This window comes from Staurois parvus, unplaced genomic scaffold, assembly GCF_062004578.1.
Source record: "Staurois parvus isolate SC_StPar_1 unplaced genomic scaffold, SC_StPar_1.0 ptg001486l, whole genome shotgun sequence".
NCBI classification, from domain to species: domain Eukaryota; kingdom Metazoa; phylum Chordata; class Amphibia; order Anura; family Ranidae; genus Staurois; species Staurois parvus.
This window is the reverse complement of record NW_028319282.1, coordinates 519,576-531,427: the sequence shown is the minus strand read 5'-3', so window position 1 is coordinate 531,427 and position 11,852 is coordinate 519,576. Positions and strand designations below refer to the sequence as shown.

Genomic DNA, 11,852 nt, shown 5'->3' with positions numbered 1-11,852 from the left:
GGAAGGAGCAGAGTCCTCCAGCAGTGCAGAGTATTTCAGGAGAGGAGTTATAGAGGAAGGAGCGGAGTCCTCCAGCAGTGCAGAGTATTTCAGGAGAGGAGTTATAGAGGAAGGAGCGGAGTCCTCCAGCAGTGCAGAGTATTTCAGGAGAGGAGAGTTATAAAGGAAGGAGCGGAGTCCTCCAGCAGAGCAGAGTATTTCAGGAGAGGAGTTATAGAGGAAGGAGCGGAGTCCTCCAGCAGCGCACAGTATTTCAGGAGAGGAGTTATAGAGGAAGGAGCGGAGTCCTCCGGCAGTGCAGAGTATTTCAGGAGAGGAGTTATAGAGGAAGGAGCGGAGTCCTCCAGCAGTGCAGAGTATTTCAGGAAAGGAGAGTTATAGAGGAAGGAGCGGAGTCCTCCAGCAGTGCAGAGTATTTCAGGAGAGGAGTTATAGAGGAAGGAGCGGAGTCCTCCAGCAGCGCACAGTATTTCAGGAGAGGAGTTATAGAGGAAGTAGCGGAGTCCTCCGGCAGTGCAGAGTATTTCAGGAGAGGAGTTATAGAGGAAGGAGCGGAGTCTTCCGGCAGTGCAGAGTATTTCAGGAGAGGAGAGTTATAGAGGAAGGAGCGGAGTCCTCCAGCAGCGCAGCGTATTTCAGGAGAGGAGTTATAGAGGAAGGAGCGGAGTCCTCCAGCAGTGCAGAGTATTTCAGGAGAGGAGAGTTATAGAGGAAGGAGTGGAGTCCTCCAGCAGAGCAGAGTATTTCAGGAGATGAGTTATAGAGGAAGGAGAGGAGTCCTCCAGCAGAGCAGAGTATTTCAGGAGAGGAGTTATAGAGGAAGGAGTGGAGTCCTCCAGCAGTGCAGAGTATTTCAGGAGAGGAGTTATAGAGGAAGGAGTGGAGTCCTCCAGCAGCGCAGAGTATTTCAGGAGAGGAGTTATAGAGGAAGGAGCGGAGTCCTCCAGCAGCGCAGAGTATTTCAGGAGAGGAGTTATAGAGGAAGGAGTGGAGTCCTCCAGCAGTGCAGAGTATTTCAGGAGAGGAGAGTTATAGAGGAAGGAGCGGAGTCCTCCAGCAGCGCACAGTATTTCAGGAGAGGAGTTATAGAGGAAGGAGCGGAGTCCTCCAGCAGCGCAGAGTATTTCAGGAGAGGAGAGTTATAGAGGAAGGATCGGAGTCCTCCAGCAGCGCACAGTATTTCAGGAGAGGAGTTATAGAGGAAGGAGCGGAGTCCTCCAGCAGTGCAGAGTATTTCAGGAGAGGAGAGATATAGAGGAAGGAGCGGAGTCCTCCAGCAGTGCAGAGTATTTCAGGAGAGGAGAGTTACAGAGGAAGGAGCGGAGTCCTCCAGCAGCGCAGAGTATTTCAGGAGAGGAGTTATAGAGGAAGGAGCGGAGTCCTCCAGCAGCGCAGAGTATTTCAGGAGAGGAGTTATAGAGGAAGGAGCGGAGTCCTCCAGCAGCGCAGAGTATTTCAGGAGAGGAGTTATAGAGGAAGGAGTGGAGTCCTCCAGCAGTGCAGAGTATTTCAGGAGAGGAGTTATAGAGGAAGGAGCGGAGTCCTCCAGCAGTGCAGAGTATTTCAGGAGAGGAGTTATAGAGGAAGGAGCGGAGTCCTCCAGCAGTGCAGAGTATTTCAGGAGAGGAGTTATAAAGGAAGGAGCGGAGTCCTCCAGCAGAGCAGAGTATTTCAGGAGAGGAGTTATAGAGGAAGGAGCGGAGTCCTCCAGCAGTGCAGAGTATTTCAGGAGAGGAGTTATAGAGGAAGGAGAGGAGTCCTCCGGCAGTGCAGAGTATTTCAGGAGAGGAGGGTTATAGAGGAAGGAGCGGAGTCCTCCAGCAGTGCAGAGTATTTCAGGAGAGGAGTTATAGAGGAAGGAGCGGAGTCCTCCAGCAGTGCAGAGTATTTCAGGAGAGGAGTTATAGAGGAAGGAGCGGAGTCCTCCAGCAGTGCAGAGTATTTCAGGAGAGGAGAGTTATAGAGGAAGGAGCGGAGTCCTCCAGCAGCGCAGAGTATTTCAGGAGAGGAGTTATAGAGGAAGGAGCGGAGTCCTCCAGCAGCGCAGAGTATTTCAGGAGAGGAGTTATAGAGGAAGGAGCGGAGTCCTCCAGCAGAGCAGAGTATTTCAGGAGAGGAGAGTTACAGAGGAAGGAGCGGAGTCCTCCAGCAGCGCAGAGTATTTCAGGAGAGGAGTTATAGAGGAAGGAGCGGAGTCCTCCAGCAGAGCAGAGTATTTCAGGAGAGGAGAGTTATAGAGGAAGGAGCGGAGTCCTCCAGCAGTGCAGAGTATTTCAGGAGAGGAGTTATAGAGGAAGGAGCGGAGTCCTCCAGCAGCGCAGAGTATTTCAGGAGAGGAGTTATAGAGGAAGGAGCGGAGTCCTCCAGCAGCGCAGAGTATTTCAGGAGAGGAGTTATAGAGGAAGGAGCGGAGTCCTCCAGCAGCGCAGAGTATTTCAGGAGAGGAGTTATAGAGGAAGGAGCGGAGTCCTCCAGCAGCGCAGAGTATTTCAGGAGAGGAGTTATAGAGGAAGGAGTGGAGTCCTCCAGCAGTGCAGAGTATTTCAGGAGAGGAGAGTTATAGAGGAAGGAACGGAGTCCTCCAGCAGTGCAGAGTATTTCAGGAGAGGAGAGTTATAGAGGAAGGAGCGAAGTCCTCCAGCAGCGCAGAGTATTTCAGGAGAGGAGAGTTATAGAGGAAGGAACGGAGTCCTCCAGCAGTGCAGAGTATTTCAGGAGAGGAGAGTTATAGAGGAAGGAACGGAGTCCTCCAGCAGTGCAGAGTATTTCAGGAGAGGAGAGTTATAGAGGAAGGAGCGGAGTCCTCCAGCAGAGCAGAGTATTTCAGGAGAGGAGTTATAGAGGAAGGAGCGGAGTCCTCCAGCAGCGCAGAGTATTTCAGGAGAGGAGAGTTATAGAGGAAGGAGCGGAGTCCTCCAGCAGAGCAGAGTATTTCAGGAGAGGAGAGTTATAGAGGAAGGAACGGAGTCCTCCAGCAGTGCAGAGTATTTCAGGAGAGGAGAGTTATAGAGGAAGGAGCGGAGTCCTCCAGCAGTGCAGAGTATTTCAGGAGAGGAGAGTTATAGAGGAAGGAGCGGAGTCCTCCAGCAGTGCAGAGTATTTCAGGAGAGGAGAGTTATAAAGGAAGGAGCGGAGTCCTCCAGCAGTGCAGAGTATTTCAGGAGAGGAGTTATAGAGGAAGGAGCGGAGTCCTCCAGCAGTGCAGAGTATTTCAGGAGAGGAGTTATAGAGGAAGGAGCGGAGTCCTCCAGCAGTGCAGAGTATTTCAGGAGTGATGTATGACGTCATATGACATTTCTGAATACATTGTACAGAGATACTTCTTTGGTAATCAGAGCTGCAAAATGATATTCAGGAAGCAAAACACATTTCCAGGTTTTATTCTAGAGGACAGAGATGTGTTTTCGGTGACACAGAATAGTCTCTCCGGTGGTGGCTGCACTGTAGTAACCTCCATCCCTCCGGCCTCCATCTTCTTCTCATCTGGTTGAGGTTCTCATGTGAAGTCTGTTTCCTCCATGCGGTCACACAAACCCTGAGGGGGGAGGGGGGGATGATGACATGGACACATGTCCCTGGTCTGCGGTGATGTCATTGCTTGCTGTGCGATGGCACGAAGGGGGATCAGAGGACTGCGGTGATCCCTCTGCTGGATGAACCCTGAAATAAAAACATTTCACAATACGAATCGTTCCCCACGGATCACATACACTCTCTGGCCGCGTCTATTCGGGTCGGAAGGCTTTGACTGTTTATTTATTTTTACTTTTTGTTTACAATTTTATTCTAATTTTATCCTCTGCAAAAAAAAAATCTGATCAATTCCTAATTGGACAATTTATACATTTCCGGGATTGTATGGGATTTGCTATACAATAAATGAAACGTTCGATCATTAGTGAGCGTTGTTATAGTCTGCAGGGGCGTCCCTAGGGTTGGTGTCACCCAACGCAATAACACTTGGTAACACCCCCTTCGAGGATCCTCGCAGAATGGATCCGATTGGACTCCATTATGTTCTATCCGCAGATCCGATCCATCTTGCGGGGATCATCGGCTTGCTTTACAACTTTACGTGGAGCGGATCCGGTGTCACCCCATGTGGTAGGTGTCACCCGGTGCGGCGCGCACCTGCCTAGGGATGCCTCTGCATCTATGACAAAAGTCCATCGAGTTCAACCAACAATCGTTTTCTTTTTAATCAGAACTGTCATCCGAATTGTTTTTTGTTCCTATTAAATGCAGCTCGCTGAGTGCCGTGTCAGTGTAACACTTCCAGATACACGGCTCCAAAACATGAAAGGAAGACTTTGTAATCAGAGTGTAGCATCAAGTCCATGAACCTCCTGGGATATTGATCTGGTCAGGTAAGTAGCAGAGGGGGTTGTTCATCAGTTTCAGCTGCTTTGGTGGTAATGAAATTGACATCAGGTGCACTAGGTGGGCAACAATGAGACAACCCCCAAAACAGGAATGGTTTTACAGGTGGAGGCCACTGACAGTTTTTTCCCTACTCATCTTTTCTGACTGTTTTTCACTAGTTTTGCATTTGGCTCGGGTTAGTGTCACTACTGGTAGCATGAGGCCGTACCTGGACCCTACAGAGGTTGCACAGGCAGTCCAACTCCTCCAGGATGGCACATCAATACCTGCCATTGCCAGAAGATTTGCTGTGTCTCCCAGCACAGTCTCAAGATCATGGAGGAGATTCCAGGAGACGAGCATGGAGGAGATTCCAGGAGACGAGCATGGAGGAGATTCCAGGAGACGAGCATGGAGGAGATTCCAGGAGACAGGCAGTTCCTCTAGGAGAGCTGGACAGGGCAAAGTTAAAGGTCGAATTTCAAAATCAAGGGTGGTGCCATCGGATTAAAAAATGCACAAAATTTCTGATTTTCTAAAGAAATTTTGTTCAGGATATGACTTGTGTATGGCCTGCTTTATTGCCGAAACTTCATTGGACAAGCTGAAGTTAGAAGCTGATTGGCTGCCATGCTCAGCTGCGCCAGATTCTGAATGGTCCAGTTTTAATAAATCCCCCCATAGCGTTGTGCCATATCATGTTGTGTTATGTCATGTTGTGTTATATCATGTTGTGTTATGTCATGTTGTGTTATGTCATGTTGTGTTATATCATGTTGTGTTATGTCATGTTGTGTTATGTCATGTTGTGTTATGTCATGTTGTGTTATATCATGTTGTGTTATGTCATGTTGTGTTATGTCATGTTGTGTTATATCATGTTGTGTTATGTCATGTTGTGTTATGTCACGTCGCAGTGTCTTGTCATGTTGTTTTGTTATGTTGTGTCACATTGCATTGTGTCGTACCGTGTCATGGAGTGTTGTGTCATGTTGTGTTATTTGTTGTGTCCTGTTTTGTTACTGTGTCATGGTGTGGTGTTATGTCATGTTGTATCATTTCTTTATATGTTTTGTTGTGTTATGTCATGCTATGTGGTATTGTGTTGTGTTATGTAGTGTTATGTTGTATCATGTCCTGTCATGCTACGTTGTATTGTCTTGTGACATGAATTGTTGTGGTATGTTGTGTTATGTTATGCTATTTTGTATTGTGTTGTGTTATGTCATGTTGTGTTATGTTGTACTGTGTTTTGGTATGTAGTGTCGTGTCATGTCGTATTATATTATGCTATATTGTGTTATGTCATGTCCTGTCACATTATGCCATGCTACGTCGTGTTGTATTGTGTTGTGTCATGTCATGTTGCATTGTGTTATGTTATGTTGTGTCGTATTGTGTTGTGTCATGCAATGTCGTGTCGTATTGTGTTGTGTCATGTCATGTCGTATTGTGTTGCATCGTGTCATGTCGTATTGTGTTGTGTCATGTAATGTCGTGTCGTATTGTGTTGTATCATGTCATGTCGTATTGTGTTGCATCGTGTCATGTCGTATTGTGTTGCATCGTGTCATGTCGTATTGTGTTGTGTCATGTAATGTCGTGTCGTATTGTGTTGTATCATGTCATGTCGTATTGTGTTGCATCGTGTCATGTCGTATTGTGTTGCATCGTGTCATGTCGTATTGTGTTGCATCGTGTCATGTCGTATTGTGTTGTGTCATGTCATGTCGTATTGTGTTGCATCATGTCATGTCGTATTGTGTTGCATCGTGTCATGTCGTATTGTGTTGTGTCATGTCATGTCGTATTGTGTTGTGTCATATTGTGTTGCGTTGTGTAGTGTCATGTCATGTTGTGTCGTGTCATGCCATGTTATATTGTGTTGCATCGTGTCATGTCATGTCGTATTGTGTTGCATCATGTCGTGTCGTATTGTGTTGCATCGCATCGTGTCGTATTGTGTTGTGTCATATTGTGTTGCGTTGTGTAGTGTCATGTCGTGTCGTATTGTGTTGCGTTGTGTAGTGTCATGTCATGTTATCTTGTGTTGCATCGTGTCGTGTCATATTGTGTTGCGTCGTGTCGTATTGTGTTACGTCGTGTCGTATTGTGTTGCGTTGTGTCATGTTATGTCATTTTATATTGTGTTGCATCGTGTCATGTCGTGTCATATTGTATTGCGTTGTGTCGTATTGTGTTGCGTCGTGTCGTATTGTGTTGCATTGTGTCGTATTGTGTTGCGTCAAGTCGTATTGTGTTGCGTCGTATTGTGTTGCGTTGTGTCGTATTGTGTTACGTCGTGTCGTATTGTGTTGCATTGTGTCGTATTGTGTTGCATTGTGTCGTATTGTGTTGCGTTGTGTCGTATTGTGTTACGTCGTGTCGTATTGTGTTGCATTGTGTCGTATTGTGTTGCATTGTGTCGTATTGTGTTGCGTCGAGTCGTATTGTGTTGCGTTGTGTCGTATTGTGTTGCGTTGTGTCGTATTGTGTTGCGTCGTGTTGTATTGTGTTGCATTGTGTCGTATTGTGTTGCGTCGTGTCGTATTGTGTTGCGTTGTGTCGTATTGTGTTGCATTGTGTTGTATTGTGTTGCGTCGAGTCGTATTGTGTTGCGTTGTGTCGTATTGTGTTGCATCGTGTCGTATTGTGTTGCGTTGTGTCGTATTGTGTTACGTCGTGTTGTATTGTGTTGCGTTGTGTCGTATTGTGTTACGTCGTGTCGTATTGTGTTACGTCGTGTCGTATTGTGTTGCGTCGTGTCGTATTGTGTTGCATTGTGTCGTATTGTGTTGCGTCGAGTCGTATTGTGTTGCGTTGTGTCGTATTGTGTTGCGTTGTGTCGTATTGTGTTGCGTCGTGTCGTATTGTGTTGCATTGTGTCGTATTGTGTTGCGTCGTGTCGTATTGTGTTGCGTTGTGTCGTATTGTATTGCGTCGTGTCGTATTGTGTTACGTCGTGTTGTATTGTGTTGCGTCGTGTCGTATTGTGTTGCATTGTGTCGTATTGTGTTGCGTCGTGTCGTATTGTGTTGCGTCGTGTCGTATTGTGTTGCGTCGTGTCGTATTGTATGGTGTCACATCGTGCAGGTGTAGAATATTTGCAGACTCCCCAGCTTGCTGTGAGCTGTGGCTGGACTGGTGTATCACGTTCTATGGCGGCTCTCTAGAATCACCAATCCCAGCTCTGTGGCTGGTGTCAGCCGAGGTAACAAGTGGGACGATAATTCCAGACGCCCCGGACCCCCCACTTTATAGCAGCCTGCGGTTTCCTCCCAGAGGAAGTGGCCCTCACAGCCGCTCTGGATTAACTCTTCCTGTGACTGAACTGAGGGCCGCACGCCTTATAAATTCCACATGGGGCTCACAACTCGCTGAAGGTGCCCATGGAGTGTTAGTGCCGCCAACAAATCCCCTCCTTCTCCTATTATCTAATATTATCAGATGCACTGATTGTCATGGATGAGTTACGTTGTTACGAGATACAAAGTGACAATCCCACCTGCAATCTCCTGTGCGGATCAGAGCCGACACCCTGTGACATTGTAACCAGAAAAAATCATTCCGCATAATTTGTATATTGCTTGATGACGTCACACTGACCCACCAATCAGAGCGGAGACCGGAGATCTCATTATGAAAGAAGAAAAGCAAATCTAACAAATGAAATATCGAATTACATAAGAACAGATCTAGGGGGGTGCTGGAGTGGGGGCTGTGTGCCCCCAGATTTTAGCTGTGCCCCCCTCAAGGTCTCTGAGAGTGCATCCACTAATCCACGAGACAGTCTGATGCAGACAGTTGATGTAAGGGGGCACTCTGATGGGGGATGGGGATACCTGATGTAAGGGGCACTCTGATGGGGGATGGGGACACCTGATGTAAGGGGCACTCTGATGGGGGATGGGGACACCTGATGTAAGGGGGCACTCTAATGGGGGCACCTGATGTAAGGGGCACTCTGATGGGGGATGGGGACATCTGGTGTAAGGGGGCACTCTGATGGGAGATGGGGACATCTGGTGTAAGGGGGCACTCTGATGGGGGCACCTGATGTAAGGGGCACTCTGATGGGGGATGGGGACATCTGGTGTAAGGGGGCAATCTGATGGGGGATGGGGACACCTGATGTACGAGGCACTCTGATGGGGAATGGGGACACCTGGTGTAAGGGGGCACTCTGATGGGGGATGGGGACACCTGATGTAAGGGGAACTCTGATGGGGGATGGGGACACCTGATGTAAGGGGCACTCTGATGGGGGAAGGGGACATCTGATGTAAAGGGGCACTCTGATGGGGGAAGGGGACATCTGATGTAAAGGGGCACTCTGATGGGAACCTGATGTAAACTGGAACTCTGATGGGGACCTGGATGTAAGGTGGGCTCAGATGGGAACCTAGATGTGAAGGGGGGTTCTTGAGATGGACTCTGATGGGGACTGTGATGTAAGGTGGGAACTTGATGGGTACCTGAAATAAAGGGGGCCTCTGTTGAGGACTCCTGATATAAAGGGGTCTCTGATAGCACAATCTGATATAAGGGGGCACAGGTTCTTTTTCTTCCCCCTGAGCCTAATGCATACAAGTGTGACACTGTGTGAAAGCCTGGCAGTGACTCCCACAGTGTTGACATGACTCCCCCTGACTTTTATATTACTGCACCCAGAGATGCGGCCCAGCATGAGAATGGTATAAATGATTAGAATTAGAAGGATACATGTGATTAGAAGCTTCAATGAAGACGAGATCCCAGATTCTGTGTAGTTAAAAAGAAAAAAAGTTATTTAGATCTGCAAAAATATAATAAATCTCATTTATCAACATGTAATATATTTGTTTCATTCATTATTTAGTAATAATTATAGATACAAAAATACTGTAAACCATTTCCAAATATCGTTATCGTGAGAGGATCTGATTGGATCTGCACCTGATGATCAATGAAGAGTTCACAGGTGTGGTCACTACTCCACCCACGGGTGTGGTCACTACTCCACCCACGGGTGTGATCACTACTCCACCCACGGGTGTGATCACTACTCCACCCACGGGTGTGATCACTGCTCCACCCACAGTTGTGGTCACTGCTCCATCCACAGGTGTGGTCACTACTCCACCCACAGGTGTGATCACTACTCCACCCACAGGTGTGATCACTACTCCACCCAACGGGTGTGGTCACTGCTCCATCCACAGGTGTGATCATTACTCCACCCACAGGTGTTTTCACTACTCCACCCACAGGTGCGGTCTCTACTCCATCCACAGGTGCGGTCTCTACTCCGTCCACAGGTGCGATCACTACTCCGCCCACAGGTGTGATCACTACTCCACCCAATGGGTGTGGTCACTGCTCCGTCCACAGGTGTAATCACTACTTCACCCACAGGTGTTTTCACTACTCCACCCACAGGTGTGGTCACTGCTCCACCCACAGGTGTTTTCACTACTCCACCCACAGGTGCGGTCTCTACTCCCTCCACACGTGCGTTCTCTACTCCGTCCACAGGTGCAGTCTCTACTCCGTCCACAGGTGCGGTCTCTACTCCGTCCACAGGTGTGGCCACTACTCTGTCCACAGGTGCGATCACTACTCCGCCCACAGGTGCAGTCACTACTCCGCCCACAGTTGCGGTCACTACTCCATCCATAGGTGTGGTCACTACTCCATCCACAGGTGTAGTCACTACTCCATGAACAGGTGTGGTAACAACTCCGCCCACAGGTGTAGTCACTACTCCACCCACAGGTGTGGTCACTACTCCATCCACAGGTGTGGTAACAACTCCGCCCACAGGTGTGATCACTACTCCATCGACAGGTGTGACAGCTACTCCACCCACAGGTGTGATCAAAACTCCGCCCACAGGTGTGATCAAAACTCCGCCCACAGGTGTGATCACTACTCCATCCACAGGTGTGATCACTACTTCGCCCACCGGTGTAGTCACTACTCCTTCCACAGATATGGTCACTACTCCACCCACAGGAGTGATAACTACTCCACCCACAGATGTGATCACTACTCTGCCGACAGGTGTGATCACTACTCCGCCCATCGGTGTAGTCACTGATCCTTCACAGGTGTGATCGCTACTCCGCCCACAGGTGTGATAACTACTCCACCCACAGGTGTGATCACTACTCCACCCACAGATGTGATCACTACTCTGCCGACAGGTGTGATCACTACTCCGCCCATCGGTGTAGTCACTGATCCTTCACAGGTGTGATCGCTACTCCACCCACAGGTGTGATAACTTCTCCACCCACAGGTGTGATATCTACTCCACCCACAGGTGTGATAACTTCTCCACCCACAGGTGTGATAACTTCTCCACCCACAGGAGTGATATCTACTCCACCCACAGGTGTGATCACTGCTCCACCCACAGGTGTGATCACTAGAGATGAGCGAATTTTTCAAAAATTCGATTCGGCTGATTCGGCGAATTCCAGGAAGAAATTTCGATTCGATGCGAATTAATTCGCTACGAAGTTAACTTATAAAAAGGGTTTCTAGGCTTCAGAGAGCCTTTAAATTAGTGCAGAACACTGTACCTTTAATTTAAATGCCCTTGGAGATGAGGAAGGAGAAGGAGAAGGAGAAGGATGAGAAGAAGGAGAAGGAGAAGGATGAGAAGAAGGAGAAGGATGAGAAGAAGGAGAAGGAGAAGGAGGAGAAGGAGAAGGATGAGAAGAAGGAGAAGGAGAAGGATGAGAAGAAGGAGAAGGATGAGAAGAAGGAGAAGGAGAAGGATGAGAAGAAGGACAGTTCTGTGACAGTTTCTGTCTATTTCTGACAGTTCTGGGACATTCACTCCATACAGCGGTTGAAACATTGTATCTATTTGTTTCCATAAATGACATTCTGCAGATACACTTAGAGGAGCGCTGCAGATACACTTAGAGGAGCTCTGCAGATACACTTTTTGCCGGCTTGGAATTATTCTTATTTTCATCCTACTTCTTCTTCTTCATCCTCATCCTCATCCTCTTCTTCTTCTGAGGATGAAGAAGAAGAAGAAGAAGAAGAAGAAGAAGAAGAAGAAGTAGGATGAAAATAAGATTAATTCCAAGCCGGCAAAAAGTGTATGTGCAGAGCTCCTCTAAGTGTATCTGCAGAATAGAGGAACTCTGCACATACACTTTTTGCCGGCTTGGAATTATTCTTATTTTCATCCTACTTCTTCTTCCTCATCCTCATCCTCTTCTTCTTCTTATGAGGATGAGGATGAAGAAGAAGAAGAAGTAGGATGAAAATAAGAATTCCAAACCGGCAAAAAGTGTATGTGCAGAGTTCCTCTATTTCTGACAGTTCTCTGACAGCTTCTTCACATGTACAGCGGTTGAAACATCCGTATCCTAAATGGAAACTAATAGATACAATGTTTCAACCGCTGTACATGTGTTCCTTCTGTCAGAGAACTGTCAGAAATAGCGGAGCTCTCTGCAGGGACACTTTTGCCGGCTGATCGGGAAAAA

The 11,852-nt window shown here is 47.8% G+C and overlaps 1 long non-coding RNA gene across 1 annotated transcript; it reads right to left on the bottom strand.

Annotated features, from left to right (window-relative positions):
* Positions 1–3,364: 3,364 nt before the first annotated feature.
* LOC149435583 (uncharacterized) lies at positions 3,365–7,925 on the bottom strand. Its single transcript, XR_016308450.1, has 2 exons — positions 7,868–7,925; positions 3,365–3,660 (listed from the first exon to the last, which is right to left on the bottom strand). It is a non-coding gene; the product is annotated as an uncharacterized LOC149435583 (long non-coding RNA).
* Positions 7,926–11,852: the final 3,927 nt, after the last annotated feature.